This window comes from Pelophylax lessonae (genome assembly GCF_965119305.1).
Source record: "Pelophylax lessonae genome assembly, chromosome: 1".
NCBI lineage: Eukaryota > Metazoa > Chordata > Amphibia > Anura > Ranidae > Pelophylax > Pelophylax lessonae.
The window spans coordinates 742917009-742939075 of record NC_138768.1 but is presented as its reverse complement, the minus strand read 5'-3'; positions in this window follow the sequence as shown (position 1 = coordinate 742939075).

The window sequence follows — 22067 nt, the reverse complement described above, 5'->3', positions numbered from 1 at the left end:
CATATATTTTAGTGCATTTCCCAGGTCAGCCTATATGCATGGGTATGAGAAAAGCCATTGTTTATAACAGGACCTCTTACTGCCATATTGTGTTGCAGCACATTTAAAAAAAAAAAAAAAGTTTTGGGTGTGTTTATCCACGTTTTCAATCTACCAGTCTTGGTGCACTTCAGTGCAACACACATATATATATATATATATATATATATATATATATATATATATATATATATATATATAAATAAAACTTGTACCTTCCAGGAAAGCATGGGTGTGTGTGAGGAGACCCTTGTTACTACAGAAAGATATCCAAACTGGCTAGCTAATTTCATTTAAAGCGAAAATAGTCCTAAATTGTTACTGTGCAGACTTATGCTGGCCATAGAGGATTGAAATCTCAGTCCATTTAGCAGGGACTGGTTGAGATTTGAACCATGTAATGGCAGGCTGAAAGGAAGAACTAGAGACCAAAAAGACAAAGGAGAGAAGAGTAGAATCCCCCCCCCCAAAAAAAAAGGGGGGGTGGTAAGGAAGAGGGGAGAAAATACTAAAAGCATGAATAAGCATGAAAACACTAAACGCATGAATAAGCTGTTCTCGAACAGCTCCTGAACAAGACGCCTTGCCACACTCCGCTCTAGAGGCCCTATGGGTTTGGGAAACCAGTATGAGCATTACTTGCTTGCTACTTAATTTTTTTGTTTCTGTTTTGCATGGATTAGGGGAAATTTTAAAACCCATCAATTTTTTATTTTTTTTTTATACTATCGTGTCTCTGCTGGAAAGACTTACCCTTCCTACTCGTCCTGGTAACCATTGTTGCTGCGAAAAAGTTAATCGCCAGAGCAAGAGATGAGGGTATATTTTCCAATGTGACATCAGTTCTGGTGACACTGACAGCAAAGATTAAACTGACAGTTTTTAACTCTTCTCTTCTGTATCCAAACTTAGAAAGCTTTGGCTATACATACACTTTAATAGTGAGACATGGTCCTACACTTTCTTATGAGGACTCTGTGAGTGGAGGACATTACACTTTTTTAAAGAAGAGTCTGATTGATAAAAAAATGTATATTTGCCTGTAAAACCACTAAAAATGTGTGTCATCTACTTATAGTGGAGTAGGTCAACACTTGGGCTGCAGTAGCTTTTAGTAGCTAAAGACATCACTTGTAAACCATAATCTGCTGACATCACTGAGCTATAAGTAACATGAAGCATGTTAACAGTTCTATCGCCTGAATATCATGTCTGTTCTCTCTACTTTGAGATCCAGGTTCCCCCAGTCTGCCTTTTCTACTGACTTGGTTCAGTAATTAAGGGTTTTGCAAGGACACCCATTGGGTTTTCTGCTGCTTCAAAGATTAATGCCTCTGGTTAAACAAAAATCTAACTTGAGGTCATAGTTTGATATGAATCACCAGATATACTTTTCTGCCTTCTGTGGAGGGTTTTTGTCTTCCCAGTTCCTGGTGCCTCAAAAGTGTTTTTTCTAAAGTTCTTGGTGCTTTCATTTTAGGCCACCTCTAAAACTAGGTAGTAGGCTTTTGAGGATGCTCAGACTTGCATTCACATTATGACAGAAATGCTAGAGTCATACAGGCATTCCTGTTTTGGCATATTGAGGGCATTCTAACTTCTTCTATCACCCCACTCCCTTCCTCCTCCGCCACCTTCTCAAGATCTGCCAAACATCTCTGTCGGAAACTGTCACTAGACACACACCCAAAACTAACCAGATTGGGAGACTGTAGTCTGATGCTTAAAGGGTCCTTCACAAAAAAAAAAATCAGAAAACGTCTAGGCTTTTTTTTTTGGATTTTTTAGCAAACGTGCTTGTATCTCTTTTGTTGCAAACTCTATAAATTAAAGATGCTAAGAATTATTGATATTAAAGTTAGTTTTTTTTGTGTAAAATAACATATACCTGCTCTGTGCAATGGTCTTCCTCTTTTTTAGGGTCTCCTGCTGGGTTTCTGGCTCCCCCTGCCTTTGAGTACCCCCTCGCCCCAGCAACCCCCTTGCTTGGGGGGTATTCGTGCAGGCTCACTGCAAGTCCAGCTCGGCCTCGACACCCCCCCCCCCCCCAAAAGGCTCTGCTGATCTTTATGTGTCCAGGCATAGAGTGGCATTGCTGGACCGAAATCAGGCTCAGGTAGGGTATTGGGTGGGGGCAGGGGTGAAGCTGCATCTAAATGCAAAGAACACATTAAGGTAAAAAAACAAAAAAAACCTTTACCCTTTACAACCACTTTAAACTACTTATCATTCACAGTTTACTTATACTGAATTCAGGAAATATAATAAAATGTCGTCACCCCCTTTCTTGTTTGGGGCTGGCCATTTTCAGCAGCCTGTAGAAAAACAGGTGTATGTAATATCTCTAGAACAGAACCAGGTAAGAACCTGCAGTAAATGTAGTGAAACTCTTGCAATATAGACCTATTTTAACAAACCTGGTGTTTTTACTTTTAACTGAAGTGGAAATTTTGTTTCAACCTCCTTCTACAAAGCAACCTGTAAAGGTAATGCCTATAGTTTGTCTTCCATGATTTTCTTCTAAATAATTTAGGTGACAATGAGTTTTCTAGTTAGGCATTCTCACCCTTAAGGAAGATTCTACTTAAGGATTGAAAGGTATAAAATGGGGTGTCTCCAGTGTTTTCAAAACCAGCAACTGGGAAACAATTACAGGGTTAGTGGTACTTTTCACTGTGATTACAACATAATCTAACTTTGCAACTTCTTAATGTATATGTTCACCTTTTGGAACAGGTTACATGTTCCACCCGTATTTAGGGTGGAATGTGTAACATGTTCTAGCAGCTGCAGCCTCTCCTTCCTCCCCAGTGACAGTGGGCAGACATCTTCTCTGGGTGCCCGCTGTCACTGTTTGAAAAAAAAAAAAAAAAAGTGGCTGTGCGGGACTCCACCTGGCCACATTATTCATTCACAGTCCTCTGTAAATGGGAAAAGTACAAGTCCTGACAGCCGTTTGAAGTTGCAATGACCTGCCATGGTGCTGCTGAGCGCTCTGGTAGGTGATCACGGAAGCAGTGCTTTCCAGGTTCCAAGTAAAAAAAAAAATAATGAAAGCACATTTTTGTACCTGCAAAAAGATGTGCATTTATTATTTTTTATAAAAAGGTGAACTTATCGTTTAAGTTCTGAAAAACATGACTTGTAGGTGGATGTCTTGGACCAGGTTTGAAAATAGCCATTTTCCAGGTTTTTTCCATGTTGCCTTTAGAAGTGGGTCATACTCCCTTGAGTTACTTGTTTTGCTTTACTTTGAATGTATGTTGGTGATCTTGATACCCTCTTTCAAGTTCAGATGTTTTGAGTAATACAGCCTATAAAACACAAGCTGTAGCAATATACAGGAACTGTTGAAGCTTAGAAGGGGAGAAGGGGGAGGAATGGCTTTGTGGCTATAGTTGATATTTTGATTAGAACTCTCCACTCCTTTGTTGATGCTCAAATGCATGTCATTGCAGATGACTTCCCATACAAAATCATTAATCTTAATCTAAAATTTTAATGAATGCCTTGGGTTTGGATCATTTGATAATACTTTGTTCCACTTAGTACCATGAAGGCCCGTGGTGGTCAGTACTCAGTATTTAGTATCATGTAGGCCTGTGGTGGTCAACTTTTTGATATGGGGAGGCCCCCGACATCACCAAAGGTATGCACATAAAAGTAAGTGAATTTTATAGTCTCAGAGACAGCAGACACACAACAGGATGCAGTAATTTGTGTGTGAACTGGCCCTTAGTGTCATTCAACCTATCTCTTGTTGTGAGTGTGGCCTGTTATTTAACATCCCCCTGGAGGTGTCTCATTATGCAACCAACTGATCAGTACTGGCGTGTCATGAGAAAGAAGCAGAAGGACCTGTGACATCGTTGAACCAGCTAGAATATTGCAGGGAGAAAGGTAAGTTGAGTGTTTTGGGTTTTTTTCTGCTTGTGGGGTGGTGATCAGGATAAAGTGTTTGCATACATGTGGATGAGGTTCTGCTTTAAAATACTAAAGCCAGAGGCAGCTAGGTCACGAGTTCTTTTGGAAGTTGATGTTCAATTTCTTAGAACATGTTTTCTTTAAGTTAATAAAGAATGACTTGTGCCTTGCTTGATGATGTGAAGACTGGGGCAGAGGGTCAGAGATGGGAGCTATACAGGTCCTTCTCAAAAAATTTGCATATTGTGATAAAGTTCATTATTTTCTGTAATGTACTGATAAACATTAGACTTTCATATATTTTAGATTCATACACACAACTGAAGTAGTGCAAGCCTTTTATTGTTTTAATATTGATGATTTTGGCATACAGCTCATGAAATACCAAAATTCCTATCTCAAAAAATTAGCATATTTCATCCGACCAATAAAAAAAAAGTCAACCTTCAAATAATTATGTTCAGTTATGCACTCAATACTTGGTCAGGAATCATTTGCAGAAATGACTGCTTCAATGCAGCGTGGCATGGAGGCAATCAGCCTGTGGCACTGCTGATGTGTTATGGAGGCCCATGATGCTTCGATAGCGGCCTTGAGCTCATCCAGAGTGTTGGGTCTTGCGTCTCTCAACTTTCTCTTCACAACATCCCACAGATTCTCTATGGGGTTCAGGTCAGGAGAGTTGGCAGGCCAATTGAGCACAGTAATACCATGGTCAGTAAACCATTTACCAGTGGTTTTGGCACTGTGAGCAGGTGCCAGGTCGTGCTGAAAAATGAAATCTTCATCTCCATAAAGCTTTTCAGCAGATGGAAGCATGAAGTGCTCCAAAATCTCCTGATAGCTAGCTGCATTGACCCAGCCCTTGATAAAACACAGTGGACCAGCACCAGCAGCTGACATGGCACCCCAGACCATCACTGACTGTGGGTACTTGACACTGGACTTCAGGCATTTTGGCATTTCCCTCTCCCCAGTCTTCCTCCAGACTCTGGCACCTTGATTTCCGAATGACATGCAAAATTTGCTTTCATCCGAAAAAAGTACTTTGGACCACTGAGCAACAGTCCAGTGCTGCTTCTCTGTAGCCCAGGTCAGGCGCTTCTGCCGCTGTTTCTGGTTCAAAAGTGGCTTGACCTGGGGAATGCGGCACCTATAGCCCATTTCCTGCACACGCGTGTACACGGTGGCTCTAGATGTTTCTACTCCAGACTCAGTCCACTGCTTCCGCAGGTCCCCCAAGGTCTTGAATCGGTCCTTCTCCACAATCTTCCTCAGGGTCCGGTCACCTCTTCTCGTTGTGCAGCGTTTTCTGCCACACTTTTTCCTTCCCACCGACTTCCCACTGAGGTGCCTTGATACAGCACTCTGGGAACAGCCTATTCGTTCAGAAATTTCTTTCTGTGTCTTACCCTCTTGCTTGAGGGTGTCAATGATGGCCTTCTGGACAGCAGTCAGGTCGGCAGTCTTACCCATGGTTGCGGTTTTGAGTAATGAACCAGGCTGGGAGTTTTTAAAAGCCTCAGGAATCTTTTGCAGGTGTTTAGAGTTAATTAGTTGATTCAGATGATTAGGTTAATAGCTCGTTTAGAGAAACTTTTCATCATATGCTAATTTTTTTAGATGGGAATTTTGGTTTTTCATCAGCTGTATGCCAAAATCATCAATATTAAAACAATAAAAGGCTTGCACTACTTCAGTTGTGTGTAAAAAAATCTAAAATATATGAAAGTCTAATGTTTATCAGTACATTACAGAAAATAATGAACTTTATCACAATATGCTAATTTTTTTTAGAAGGACCTGTATAAGGAAAATAACTTGGCTGGTGTCCCAGACAGATGTAAAAAGCCCACTAACCTCTATCAAGAACCTAAAGAAAGTATTGTGGACTGGGTTGAGGTGAGTATAATGAGCTGCTGTACTTGAGAAAACCTGATTAAAGCAGGGTATACATGTGAATTTATTTTTTGTTCAACCAAGCCTGTTCAAAGAAAAAGAAAACTCACAGGAATCTCCCCTGCCTCGTTATTGTATTTTGACAGCGACGGCTCCCACCTGTCAGAATACACTGATTAGTGCTGCTGCCATTGGTTGCGAGCAATGGTTAAATGCTGGTTTTCCAGCAGGACCATCAGAAGCTGGTCTAATGACCGCCTTCTGTTGAACAGATGGGTATACACGTACCAAAATTCGTCCGGTTCCTGATGAACTGGGCAATTTTTTGTACGTGTATACCCAGCTTTAGGAGGTAGCCTATGCTCATTATATTAATCAGACATGCAGAAAGTGCGAAAAAATTCAATAAGGATTGTGGCTGGCCTCTTGGTCAATGCACCACATTCCTTGTTATTACTATTTAGAATTTCAGATATATACAAACATCCTGAGACTTTTCAAGTGCAACAAAGATGTATTAAATGTACACTGTATAACTCATTAAAAAGTCTTTCATTTTATTAAAATAGTCATATATTTAAAAACTTCCATATTTCTAAAAAGAAAAGGGCAAGCATCTTTCCCTAGGCCTATTTAAGGCTTTGGTACATCTGTGAGCATAAGGCTCGATTCACACTGGGGCGGCACGACTCCTTACTACTTCGGGGGCGACTTGTGCATTCCCATGCACTACGACTTCGGAGCGACTTGCAGGGACTTCACATAATGGAAGTCTATGCAAGTCGCTCCGAGGTTGCCCCGAAGTAGTACAGGACCCTTTTCTAAGTCGGAGCGACTTGTGTCGCTCCTATTAGAACGGGTCCTGTAGCAGTCAATGGACCATGAGGGAGCGCGACATGTCAGGCTGACAAGTAGCGCTGGTGTGAATGGGGTCTAAGAGTCTCAAAATATACAGTACATTTTCATATAATACCCAGGTTGCCCCATCCATCAGCAATTTACATATTTTATGTAGATATAATATTCTTGCATCCTGCATGTGGTGTTGGGGTAAGTTCAACACATTTCTTCAGTTGGTTGACCCTTCATCAGGAGTTGAGAAGAAGGCTACACGAATAACTAGCAAAATGTTAAAGCCCCCCCAGATGAAAAGGCAGTAGGAAATGAACAGAATGTGATTCTTCTCCATCATTAGGAGCTGAAGTACATATAACCATATAAGGACCAGGCCTTTTTCTGACACTTGTTACAAGTTTAAAATCAGTATTTTATGCTAGAACTCCCAAACATTTTCTGAGGCCTAGGGGTCCCTCCTGGGAGCCTCGTGGTGCTGCCATTTTCTCGTAGCCTGTGTGCTCAATGCACGGCAGCCATTTTGTGGTGGTTTGCCATTGAAAATAGCGGCAATCATGACAGTTGAGCCCTCTCTGCGGCGATTTCGGTGGTGGGAGCCCCTCCTCATCCTCCGGTGCTGACTCCCGGTGCTGACTCCTGGATCTTTTCCTATCTTGATCGCCGCACGTGGAGTGCAAATTCTCCTGGTGGCTGCAGAGCCTGGCTTCTGCTGGGTGGTGAGTCTGGTGGGGTCCTCTCTCTCTGCTGAGGATCAATTGGTTGCTCTGTTACCGGCGACCGGGTGGTGCTGCCAGATTGGTGGGGGTGTCCCTTAGAAGTTTTTTTTTTTTTTACACCTTTTTTGTGGGGTCCCCCTACTAGCTTATGGACTCCTTGGAGCACATTTCCCCACCTGATCCCCTCTGAGGCTGCAGGGCCCTCCAGGTCCCAACCATCCATTGATGCACTGACGGTGGTCCTGGAGTCCTTTGCATTGCGGGTGGAGGTGGTTTTCAGGCGACGAGCAAGCAAAAAGCACCCCCTGCGTCATTGATGAAATGTAACTTCTACAAGGAAATACAGATTGAAACATGCAAAATAAAAGGTTTTGCTCCACTGCATACATGAACAATCCTTTTCCCTTGCTTCAAGCCTAACCTAAAGCCGGTTCCATATCTTGAAGGCTCATTCATACTGGTACTTTTACTACCTTGCTGCATGGTGTGAAAAAAATCAAATGTACTGTGTCTTTGGATGTGTCGCCCCGCTGGACCCATTCAGCTTAGCTAAATGTGATTCTTCTAAAACTCAATAGTATTGCAGATGAAATGCAATATGCACAGCTCCATGCAGTAGAGCAGGCATGTCCAACCTGCGGCCCGGAACCGCAGGCAATGCGGCCCACTACCACCTGACTATTTTTTTTTTTTTGCTGGGGAGGAAAGAAGTCAGGTCGGGGGCATGGCCACAGCGGCTTCCAACTAATGGTAGGCAGAGGCTGCCTCGGAGGGGAGGGGAGGCGAGCATGTGCAGTGTTTCTGACTCCTACCACCCGGACCACTTCAAATCACTGAAGTGGTCATGGTGGTTAGAGTGTTTCTCAGAAGAAGTAGACCTCTGTATACTGATTCCATTTCATTTGATCATCCTCTAGTTGTGTTAAATTAGTGCGGGGGGCGCCGCGGTTGCGGGAAGGGCGCGGCAGTGTTTTTATTACTTATATACCTTAACTATAGTATATATTTTATATGCGGCCCGAGAAAATTTCTCTACACTCAATGTGGCCCAGAGAAGCCAAAAGGTTGGACACCCATGCATTAGAGTCTACTAAGAGTAAAATAGCATAAATTGCAAATAAGTACTATCTGCCTTTCAACATGTGCAGGATGTTTATTAAAAATATTTTTTTCATTGCTTGTGCAGTATACAGCACTTCATGTGTAGGCAGGTCTTTTACCAATGTGTGTTTCCTCATGAAAAGTGGTTGATTTGTGAAAACTGGTCCCTAAAATAGGCGCAGCACTGGATCTGGTACCAGCAGCACATATTCAGATTTACTGTGTGATTTTCTTGCAGATAGGAAAATAAACCAGCTAATGACAACAACTCTACGTTGGTTACGTTTTGAGAAATGAGCCCCAGTTCTCTTCTGATTAATATTTATAGCTACGCTCACCTTTCTCATCTGTGTGTGACCTCTGGACACTGACAGAGAAAGTCCTGCTTTCATCTGTTATGCTGGCCATACACTAGCCGAAAAATAGTTTGAAAATTTGTCATTTGGTCCGATTGTTTGTTTTTGTCCAACGAACGATAAATTGAAAGGTTAACGTGTTTCTTGGCCAAACTGTTTGCATTAGGCATATGTGCCTGAACGAAAAACGTCTATTGAGCGATTTATCGTTCGAAATTCGGTCATTACATGATGGCACGATCGTCTGATCTCATGGTCGGTTTTTCGAAAATGAGTTGGAACGATTTTTCAGCTAGTGTATGGCCAGCTTTAGTCACAAGATAGTTGCACAAATATTTTAAAGCTGCTATTTCATGGGTTTGTGATACCCGTATTAGACTGATTCTCCTTTTCAATTCCTTGTGACCCATTGGAGTTGAATGTCAACAAAATAAGGGGCTAATTAAATAACACAGGAAAAAAGACAATAGATTGCAGTCACCTGTGGCAACCAGCGCCAGGACAGGTTTCATTAGCTAAACCCAGTTGCTATAAGCATATTGGTTGCATTGTGTTGATGCATCTCATCAATGAAACTTTCCTGTAAGTATGTAATCACAGGGTTCAGAGACAATTGGATAATTCTGCCACCTCCAGGAGGATTTGGGCATCATTGTCTCTGAATCCTGTGTCCATTATTGAACTCTAGGAAAATAATTTTTTACGGTGAGTACAAAAGTCTAATTTGTGTGTGTGTGTGTGTGTGCGCGTTTTTCTTGCAATCTAATGGATATTGTAAACTTTGTTAACATAATTTTGCATTATCACCTGCTTCGATAAAGGACCAAAGTTCTGTCATGTTCGTGTGTGCTTTAAAAATGTCAACATTTCAGCAGCAGAGAAGATTGACTTGATTTTTATTTGCTCTGAAATACTGTAACCTGCCAATAACCACATGGAGAGAAATTCCTTCTTGAAAAGAAAATGTTACACTTTTCTAACTGTTCACTGTAACCTTTCCCTCTTATCCCTATAGCTGCTACAATAACTCCACAAGCCTTAGAAGTAATTTAGCCTTATAACAGTTTTTGTTTTCAGTGTAAATATGGAATTTAGTTTTGTTCACCAGCAAAACGGTCTGAAATCAAAGGAAAAGATGGGTTGATTTGAAAGCATCGTTTCTTCCAAAGCTGCTATGTTGTCATCGTGGAAAGCAGTTTACCTACAATCGCAAATGCTTCTGTGTTGAAAACCTTTCGTTGTGTACACACGGTGTACGAAAGCTATGTAACTCAAAGACTGTTTTTATTTAAAATGATTTGGCATCTCAAGTGCTCAAGTTCTGTTTCCAAAAATTACCAACTGTACCCACAAATAAAAGAGATTTGTGATGACAACACGTCCCTGTTTATGTCGTTTTATAGCCTTACTCTATCATCTTCTGCAGTTTGGGATTATTTTTTTCCCCCTTGGCCAGAACATGGGAAGCTCTTTCAGTGAGGCAATACTCTTTACGCTCGGTTCACACTACTGAGATGCAATTTTAAGTGCGATTATGTAGCGCAACTTTGGATGTGGTTAGCATATTCTGTGGAGCCAAATCACATTATAAATTGCACCAAAGTGGCACAGGAACCTTTTCCAAAACCACACTGCACAGAGCCGCATTGATGTGAACAGGCAACATTGAAAATAATGAAATTTCCCTTGTCATGGGATTCTTTGCGACTCAAGTTGCATCAGGAATCACACCAGTGTGAACCAGTACTTAATCCCTAAATATTAGTATCAACCAAAAGGACAGCCGGCAACTCTGTAAATCTTTCAATTCTTTATTGTCCCACCTGTGTGAGTAAAATAGACAAGGTGGCTAACGCGTTTCAGTGATGAGCCTTGGAGAGATCACTACAGCCTGTGCACCTGATGGATGTTTCCATTTACCTGATGGTTCCACTGTTCCGAGTGATGTGTTTTTGTCTGATGCTATACCCTATATAATAGTAATTTTACAAAAATTTAAGCACAAACATGGGCAAAGTAGAAGAGTCATTTTTGGTCAAATATAAAAGATGTTACGCCAAGTAAATGGATACCAAACATGTCACATATACCCGTGCATTGGCAACAAACGGCATACATTTTACTATCCATAGGCAATGCTTTAAAAGCCTTTACAAGTAGCCACTTAGATTTACACAGGAGTTCTGGTGCTAGAATTACTGCCCATGGTCTGATGTTCGTGGTGATGCCTTACAAGTGTGGGATGATTGCTGTTTGCGTATGCACACGGCCGACGCATGCATTGTCCTTTTGTATAGGGGAGACGGGGGTACTTTAATTTTTTTCTTCTTTTTTTTTTACACTGTCACTTTAAATTTTTTATTGCTGTCCAAAGAAATGTAAACATCCTTTGTGACAGCAAAAGGCATGTAACATGTACTCTTTATGGAGAAATGTGGAGTCTATAAGACCCCAAATCCCTCCTCTGCCCTTAAAAGCATTTGATTACAAGATCAGTGTATTTGAATGCTTTTGATTGTTGAAAATAGTGCTGTTGACATCTGGGTAAACTAGAATTGATGTCAAGTCATCGCTTCGAGTTACCATAGCCAAAAGTGGATTGCTTTTACAAGAGAGATGACGGTCGGTTCTAAAAATGGTACCTGGATGATAACCGCAGGGCCGGGCCTTTGGGGTGTGCGAGCTGTGCGGCCGCACAGGGCACCATAGGCAACAGGGGCGTCGTGCGGCCATCACAGCTCACAGCAGTCAGTTACTCACAGCCAGGACAATCACGGCAGGACTATCTGAAGATGGGGCTGGCTGAAGATAAACACACCTGAAAAAAAAATGGCCCGGCCGGCCCGACAGGTACACTGCGCATGCCCAGCCGCTGCTCGGAAAAGCTTGTACATGCTCGGCTATTCTCGGGCAGACGGCGCATGCACAGTGACATGTTGGCGCCGGTCGGCGCCATTTTTAAATGCAAGGCGCCTCACCAAATGGTAAGGGAGACCCCTCCACAGCCCCTGCATCTCCTCAGGAGATGCAGTATTGCAAGCATGGTATCGGAGATTCTCCAGGAGAATCTCCTGTACTATGCCTGCAGTAGTGCCTCTCCTGTACCACGCCCACAGCCCTGCGTCTCCTGCCCCGTGCCTGCGGCCCCTGCATCTCCTGCACCATGCCCGCAGCCCCTGCATCTTCTGCACTATGCCCACAGCACTGCTTCTCCTCCACCATACCCACAGCCCTACATCTCCTACACCATGCCTGCAGGCAGGAGGAGCTACAGAGTATAAAAGAGAAGAGAGTCGCCTCAAAGTGTAGCAATATGGTTCCTTTTAATGAAGGTACAACATTTAGCAACTCACATGGTTGATGATTAAAACAGGCACATCTAAGTATGCAGGCATCGGGGGTAGAGCTGTCCACATATAGACCATCCTCTGCACCCCCATCAACGTCATGCCTTCCACGCTGCGCTCCACGCCTCACTTTCAGATCGCTCTACTGCAGGGTAGTCTTCCTAGTCACCACTGCAGACTGTCAGCTGTGAGAGCTGGCGGTGCGGAGGATGTTCTATGTGGACAGCTTTACCCCCGATGCCTGCATACTTGGATGTGCCTGTTTTAATCATCAACCATGTGAGTTGCTAGAGGCACATCTAAATATGCAGGCATCTTGGGTAAAGCTGTCCACATAGACCATCGTTCTCACTGCTGGCTCGCACAGCTGTCAGTCTGCAGTTGTGACCGGGAAGACTACCCTGCAGTAGAGCGATCTGAAAACAAGGCTTGAAGCACTCGTGGAGCGCAGCGTGGAAAGGATGACGATGGCGATGCAGAGGATGGTCTATGTGGACAGCTTTACCCCGGATGCCTGCATACAATGTTCCTGTTTTAATTATCAACCATGTGAGTTGCTAAGGCCTCTTGCACATGATACTCCTGTTTGAGCATCTGGCAGCTTGAAAAAGCTCAGTACAGCTTTTTTTTTTTTTTCTGAGCTAAAATTCAGCCCATTCATTGTAATGTATACATAAAAAAAGTCCAGGCGCTGCTCCCAAAGGATGGTCCCTGGGTATAGAACCAACCAACCAATTCGGTAACCTCTAAGTGACCAATGGGTGGTGACTGACCAGGGCTGCCCACCCTAAACATGGGATGAGAACATGAGTAGGTAATAGTAGAAAACAGAGGGTGGCGCTCACTGGCGTCAGTGAATGAGTACTCTATGGGAGACTATGGAATGTCTCTATAAATAGTGTTTATTGAAAACATAACAAGCCATAAATTGATAAGAAATTGATAAAAAACGCCACTACAGCCCCAACATTCCTGACATTCCTAAGTCTCCTAGGATTGCTGTGGGATCAAGGAGAATGTATATGTTCCAATGGGACCTAAAGTGATGTTGACATCCCTCTTGGTGACAACAGGTTAGCAGTGAATACCTCGGATGCCGCTGGAGCGCTGATGACAGGCTCGGAGGGGGACACTGTGCGCGGCCGCCGCACGGTCCCACAGTTGCTGACAGTCCGCCTGTGTGCAGATGTCCGAGTCCTCCGTTGCTTCCGTGGTGGCCGGAAGTGACGTGGGGATCGCGTCACCGGAAGTGACGATGGTCTATGGACAGGAAGTCGGGCCGATCGCGGATGTAAACAGACTTGCTTTCCGGTTGCCGCAACTACATGTTTCGCGCCCTGCGCTTTGTCAAGTTGCGGCAATCGGCAACCGGAAAGCCTTTTAAGCCGGACGGATGGGCGAGCTAATGAAAAATTACCCAATAGCAAACAACCAAAGTTAAAAGGGAGGGGAAAAGAAAAAACAAAAAGGTGTATATTGCGGAATCCCACAACAACCCTAAGAATAACATATAATCCACAAGGAATCAATACTCAATGCTGGACAAATTATATGATTCCATATAAGATAATGACAAATTTCACCTTATACATTAAATAATGTGGCAATGAGAATATATATATTATAAAATGTTATAAAATACAATATACTAAATAATGATTTACTAATATTGAACCTTCATGCATTGAAATCAAAATTATACTAAAAATATCCATAAAAATGAAATAACTTAATTATACTAAGCACATGTATATATATACATATACGTACATAATAAAAATAGCCATTGTCCTGAGATGCATTAGTCTGCCAATTACCATCATACATCAGGGACTCATCCCAAGTTCTTGATGCTCTGCGATCCTACACTTGGGAGGATGATTATATGTGGGCCTCCCTTGATGTTACATCTTTGTACACTTTAATACCACATGATATAGGTCTTCAAGCTATACAACATTTTTTGGTTCAATCAGATTTGTTCAATTCCGTACAATCCATTTTTATTACTGATTGTACCGATTTTTGTTTGAGGCACAACTATTTTTCATATCTGGAACAGTTTTATTTACAGATTAAAGGCACCGCCATGGGCGCCAATTTTGCCCCGGTTTATGCCAATCTCACAATGGGCCTGTGGGAAGATTTGTCCATCTGGAATAACAACCCTTACTTTCGTCATATCGTCTATTATGGACGATATATTGACGATATCATCCTCCTTTGGAATGGGGGCATTGAGATCTTCAATTCCTTTGTAGCCCACTGCAATGCCAACTCCATGGGCCTCTCATTCACTTCGGTGATTGATCCAAGGGAATTGTTTTTTTTAGATCTGGTGCTTTCCCATGATGGTCCCCTCATTACAAGTAGTAACCACCATAAATCCACAAGTGGTAATTCCTATCTCCACTATACGAGCTGCCACCATCCAGCCTGGAAGCGTAACATCCCCGGGGGCCAATTCCACAGGCTCCGGAGGAATTGTTCTGACCCCACGGACTACTGCAATCAGGGTGCCAGGATGAGCAAGTGTTTTTTTGATAAAGGTTATCCTTCATCACTAGTCCAAAGTGCCTTCCAGGCACATTTGGAACCTGCACCATCCCGTAAATGCATTCAGCATGAAAACAAGAACACTGTGAGGTTCATCACGGGGTTTAATGATCAATATAGGGCAATCTCCAACATCATTAAAAAACATTTCGGCATTCTCCGCCTTGATAGTAGATTGGCTCCTGTTCTACCATCTACTCCACAGGTCACCTTTAAGCGGGCACGTACTATAAAGAATATAGTGGCCCCAAGCAAATTAAAAACTCAATCACGGGCCCCCCTGGATATCAGATCCTATTTCGACAGTAGAACAGGAATTTTCCGATGCAAGAAGAGGGGATGTTTGACGTGTCAGTCTGTTGTTCACGGTTGCACTTCCATCAGCAACAAGGGTGACACGTTTAACATTAAACACTTCATTACATGCTCCACTGAGTATGTGATTTACGTATTGCGGTGTCCCTGTGGGTTGTTTTACATAGGACGGACCATACGCACCCTACGCAAACGTGTGGGTGAACATCGTAGGTTCATCCAAAAGGGCTGTGATAAACATAGTGTCCCCCGACACTTCGCCTTGAAACATGACAAAAATTTCAAACATTTGGAGGTCATGGCTATTGAAAGTATTCCAAAAGGTACCTTAACGGACAACGAGCGTTACTCCCTTTTATGCAAAAGGGAGGTTTTTTGGATTTACAAATTCGGTTCCTTGGCTCCAAATGGGTTGAATGAAGAATTAGAGATTAACAGTGTGGTTTGACACTTTGGCCCTTTATTAGGTTCCTTCCAGTTAACACATTTATAGACATTTCCCTCTGCCTTAATCAGTTCTCTTTACATATATTTTTATACCTACAATATATTTTTTATCAATTTTTACATACCGTGTTTTTATGTAGATCATATATGGTACAATGCATCTCAGGACAATGGCTATTTTTATTATGTACGTATATGTATATATATACATGTGCTTAGTATAATTAAGTTATTTCATTTTTATGGATATTTTTAGTATAATTTTGATTTTAATGCATGAAGGTTCAATATTAGTAAATCATTATTTAGTATATTGTATTTTATAACATTTTATAATATATATATTCTCATTGCCACATTATTTAGTGTATAAGGTGAAATTTGTCATTATCTTATATGGAATCATATAATTTGTCCAGCATTGAGTATTGATTCCTTGTGGATTATATGTTATTCTTAGGGTTGTTGTGGGATTCCGCAATATACACCTTTTTGTTTTTTCTTTTCCCCTCCCTTTTAACTTTGGTTGTTTGCTATTGGGTAATTTTTCATTAGCTCCCCCATCCGTCCGGCTTAAAAGGCTTTCCGGTTGCCGATTGCCGCAACTTGACAAAGCGCAGGGCGCGAAACATGTAGTTGCGGCAACCGGAAAGCAAGTCTGTTTACATCCGCGATCGGCCCCGACTTCCTGTCCATAGACCATCGTCACTTCCGGTGACGCGATCCCCACGTCACTTCCGGCCACCACGGAAGCAACGGAGGACTCGGACATCTGCACACAGGCAGACTGTCAGCAACTGTGGGACCGTGCGGCGGCCGCGCACAGTGTCCCCCTCCGAGCCTGTCATCAGCGCTCCATCGGCATCCGAGGTATTCACTGCTAACCTGTTGTCACCAAGAGGGATGTCAACATCACTTTAGGTCCCATTGGAACATATACATTCTCCTTGATCCCACAGCAATCCTAGGAGACTTAGGAATGTCAGGAATGTTGGGGCTGTAGTGGCGTTTTTTATCAATTTTTTATCAATTTATGGCTTGTTATGTTTTCAATAAACACTATTTATAGAGACATTCCATAGTCTCCCATAGAGTACTCATTCACTGACGCCAGTGAGCGCCACCCTCTGTTTTCTACTATTACCCATTCATTGTAATGTGCCTGTGCACACAGACGCGTAAACAAGCACTGTGTATTCTTCAGTAAGAACAAAATAGAAAAATCTGCATTTTTGGTCAGTAATTTAAGCCTCAATGCACGCAAATACGCATGAATAAGCGCAAAAATATGCACAAAAAAACGTCTGGGAAAAGTAGATGCTCAAACAGGAGTATTGTGTGCAAGAGGCCAAAAGGAGATGCTCAAACAGGAGTATCGTGTGTAAGAGGCCTTAATGTTGTATCTTCATTAAATGTAACCATATTGCTACACTTATAGGCGCCTTTCTTCTCTTTCATACGCCATTGTGATGCAATGCTACTTGTATATCAAGACATCGCATGTTTACCAAGTCAAAATGTATAAAAAAAATTTTGCTTGTCTTGCAAAACGCTCTCAAATCAAGCTACTCTCAATCCAAGGTTTAATTTTACAGTCCATCAATAAAAGAATCGAGGTCTGTGAAAAAAAAGAGTTGCAGTCCTATACACCAGAAACTCTGCAGTAATTGCCTCTGATCACCACAGTGCACTTCCACCCACCTATGGGTGTCTTCTCACCTGCTTGAATACACCTCACTAATTAAAGGAGGTCTATATGCGCTTTGCAGTGTTATAAGTGGCAACGCTCTCACTGGCTGTACACTGCAAATTCATGGCTAGTTCTCTAGCTGTGCTGGGAACTTTCGCTGCTCTCCCCCAATATTTAGACTTGTCCTGACACACCCCGGCTGCACAGCCATTCACTGGGAAGCTCCGTGTGCTGCTGCTTCTCCTCCCCCCAGATCCTATGTAGCTGAGAACAGAGGGTATGTGATCATTTTTAAAAAAGGATATTTATTTTGTTTTTTTTTTATATTTATACAAAAATGTTTTGCCTTTCATTTCTATTTTAAACTGAATGGGGTGTTTTATAAGGTAATTGTTTACAATCACTTAAAGTTACACCTCAATTAGCGTGTCTGTTACCTAAAATCTATTTAAAACTTAATGTTATCTAGGACTACACCGTCTATAGGGCGATGATGCTGCAGTGCAATTTTAATGCAGAATAGACATCACTGTCACCCTATTACATAAGTGGAATAAAATCTACCTGCTGTCAGGATCAACAGGTAATAAAACTGTTACAGGAGGGATGGGGGGTATGCAGAAAAAAAACTTATGTTAATGCTAGTGACAGACTGCATTATACAGTATAATGTTTTATTTTATCCTTAATTCCACTTTATTTTCTTGGAGATAAACTTTTCAGAAAAGTTGGTGAGAAGAGGCCTGCCATGCACTGCTTACTGAAGTAATAAAATAATAAAACATATACTACTATGTATGTAGTAGTAGTATAATAAAAACATATACTACTACAGTTTAATCACACCGTATATAATTTAACCGCAAAGCTGTGAGTTTAAGCATCTTAGCAGCTATGTGATGGAATACTGAATTTTAAATTTTATCTACAACTAAAATAAATTATTCAAACAATTTCAAAGACAAAAACTTAAAACAGACACAACATAATAAATATAACATGAAAATGAAATTATACCCCTTTGTGGAAAAAATAAATAATATTGTACAAAAGTATTAAATATGTCACATTACCATAAACATGCATGTGTTTCTGAACTGATAGATAATATAATTTTTAGATTTAGGAATGAGTTTTGGTGGTGATTGCAGTACCACTAAATTCAAAAGCATGTAGAAGGAAAAAAAAACGGTACAGGTTAATGAACAATTATGAAATGCTCACAATTTTTTTTCTTAATGTTTTCCTCTCTATAGATATAATTAAAGTGTAATTAAAGGCAAAAAAATGAAAATTAAATATCAAATACTTACCGCAATTTTCCTTTCCTTACAAGCTCCATTTTGGGTGAATGGAGAGCAGCGCCCGATGTTCAAAAAGAGAAAGGTCTCACTTGAATTTTATAGTTCTTTATTGGGAAAAAAAAAAGTAAACTAGTAGAACCAACATGTTTCGGAGGAATTAATTTCCCTCTACTTCAGTGCTGTATTTCTTGAAGAGGGTTCAATTTGATCAGCAGCTCTGCAGTAGCCAGCCTTGTAGAGCATAGACAAGCTCCATTTATCTTGAGGCAGGAAGCCAGACTGTCCACAATTACAGAACCTTGCTGTCAATTTAAGCTTCTTCTTCTATAAACAAATGTAGGGAATGAGTACTTCCTTGAAGGCCATATCATCTTCTAATGGTAAAGTTCTTCTTCTAAACCTGACCTATCCTATAAGGGACACGTTGACCAAAAGGGGTGACCCAAAAAGCTGGGCACCTTCCTCTTCACAAGGGAATAACTTTAACATCTGCCGTGAAAACATACCTTTTGCTCCGTTCTAGCATGAGCCGTAATTCACCATAGGGAAATTGCAAAGCGGTTTTTGGAGGCACTTGAAATACTTCCACTGCTTTCCTTCTGTCTTAAGGTATTTCACCAGCCTTACAAAGGAGGGCTCAAACTGGATATAGGTCATCCTGATCTGCATCTTCTTTTTTTTTTGGGAGAGTCTGAGGAAGGTTGGTTGGCCTGAGAAAGTTCTTGAAACCAGTTGCTGGTTTTGGAAGGAAAAGTGGACCTTGCCAGAATAGATGACTTGCACAAGGGGGATTCAAACCACACATTTAGAGTTTTTGACCACATGCTTTCTGAATTTTGACAACCTTTTGACCCTCGTCATCTTCCTTCACTTACCGCTTGAGCAAAGCAGGATTCATGCAGTCATGTTCATCCGCTTCTCACTCTTTGGAAGATTCTGAAAAGAGCAGTTTGCCTTGAAAGCAGATGGGCACTGTCCCCCACCTTCTTTGGTAGCGTTGGCCTTTAGTTGGGGTTGGCATTTGTTTTTCTGCAGAAGCAGAAGGCAGTCAAAAAACATTGAGCTTGTTCAATGACTATTAAGCAGCAGTGCAGTGCCTCATCCATTAGGAAGCTCATTATCTCTGTAATATAAAAGCAAGTGTCCACTCCACTAAAACCAGGTTGAATGGATTCAACATGTATAGTGACACATAATAGTGATAAAAAATCACAAAAATCATATAAAGGTTGCATATAAATGTATTAGAAGTAGAAATAGCAAAAGTGCATTGTGCAAAAGTCTTTCAATATAGAGCCAATTATGCTTCCACCTTTTGAAAAAGTGCAACAGTGCAGAAAAAAGTCCACAAAAATAGAATTCTCAAAGTGTCCAAATCAGAATGGTGAAATCCATATATGAGGAAAAAGTGTTCTGTGATGCAAAATGGAAAAAGGAAAAGACCACCAGTTGCTTCAATCACTCTCTTCCATTCACTCAGGTGATCCAAGAAACAAAAAAACTCCACATACTGTGGTAACGTTCAAAATTATAATTTATTAAAAAGTAAAAAACGTACTTTTCTATGTAAAAAACAAGCATTCAAGTAGGATCACATGTGTCTCGAATGGGCGCAATATTGCAAAAAAAGCTCACTCCAACCCGACGTACGTTTCGTCCACCTGGACTTCATCTGGGGCATGAGTTTCTGTCCATACATTGCGCTTATATATACCCAAGTAAATCAAAATAAGTCACAATTAAGTTCATCATTGTCCTTACCAGCATATTCAAAATGCCCCATGTGTGTATTTGTGTTCTACGTGCGTTCCACACCTCACTGGAATGAGTGAGTCCTTCCTAGTATAAACCAAGCCTCACTCTCACAGTGAGGTTGGTCTGATACACCGCAGTTCGCCGTGAGTGTCTGGCGCATGCGCGCTGTCACTTAATGAGAAGGAAAGCAGGAACCAAGTCTCGATCTGACATGAAAAAAGTGTTCACTCCAGCCATGAAATTGCACTGCTTTCCCATTGAGAGTGGTTTACACCTTATATGCAGCCCCAGAGACCAGCAGAGGGGCTCCCTGATAGACAATGCCTTTAGCATGTGAACACAGGGACTACATCCCAGTGGAGCAGGATGGACAGCCCTAACTTTATACGAGCTAGGTAGGAGACATGTAGATTTCCTGACAGACTCCATGGCAGCATACGTTTGGGTAGGCCCCGCCTCCTCTCCTACCTCATAGGACCCCACTCCCATAAATCTTTGCTCCCTTTCAGCATCAGTGTTCTTTTTTCGTCCTCCTCATACATACGGTGTTATGTTCCTACTATTCCAGTCCTATACTTTGGAGCAGAAGGGGTCGTAGAGTCTCCGCTAAGCCCTGGCTATTAGCAGGGTATGGAGGGGGCAATGGAAGAAACCCCCTTGCAGGAGCCTGGGGGTCTGGCCGAGAGAGCCCTGCTGCCGCGGGTGGCCTTAATTTGCCCGAAGATATGGACCGGTGGTGTGCCTCTGGGACTCTTCTCTGCTCTGGGCAGGGTGGTAAGCCCTGTTATGGGACCTCTTTTTACTTCATTTTTACTTTTGTCAGTGTCTTAGGTACTTACTGTGGCTTGGTTGAGTGTGGGTTCTGTAGCTGAGTGTCACTTCACAGCGTTTTGCCCCTGTTATCGGTGCCCGGCGGCTCCCGGTCTTGCCGTGGCCGCAATTGCGGCAGCCGCTTCCGGGTTGCGCGGCGCTTCTGCGCATGCGCGGTAGTCGTCGGGCACAGGATTCGGTGCGCATGCGCGGGGATGACGCGTGACGTCACTCGCGCATGCGCGGTAACGTCTGGCGGCCGCAAGGCGCCATATTTAAAAGCCTGTGTTTGTCAGAGCTGGTGGGAAGGTCGGCAGCGTTGATACAGCCTCCCCCAGACTCTGACTAGTGCTGATTCAGGTAAGATTCACATTTTTAAAGGATCTTTCGGCAGTTCTCTCTTTCCTTTAGTATTTTTGGTACAGTGTGTCTTTTGTATCTCGCTGTAGGAAGAGTGTGTTTGCCCTCTATTGTTGTGACATGGACGCTTCTCCGCCCCCTAGTGGCCAGCCCGCTCATACCAGGTATGTGCTGGGCATTTAAGGGGGGGGAGGAATCTCTCGGTGTTTCTCTTATATACCTCTGCATGTTTCTATCTCTAGCTCTTCTAGGTCTGATCAGCAGCCTAAAGAATGCAGAGATGATAGACGTTCAAAGTCGCATCACCGGCACTCCTCATCCAGGTCCAGACGCAATTCCCCCCATAGTAGGGGACGTGATGGCGAAACTTCTGGTTCAACACATCATGGCCGTTCTGATCGCCCACACGGGAAGAAATGCTGGGGATGTGGTACCATAGTAACAGATGGTTCCTCTCTGTGTAAACCCTGTTATGCCCAAGCTACGGGTGAAAGGGAGAAGTCGGACCATCATATTGAGGAAGTGGTACGCAGAGTCCTCAAAGACTCTCTGGCTGAGTTACAAAAGCCAAGTACTTCCGCAGGGCCATCCCG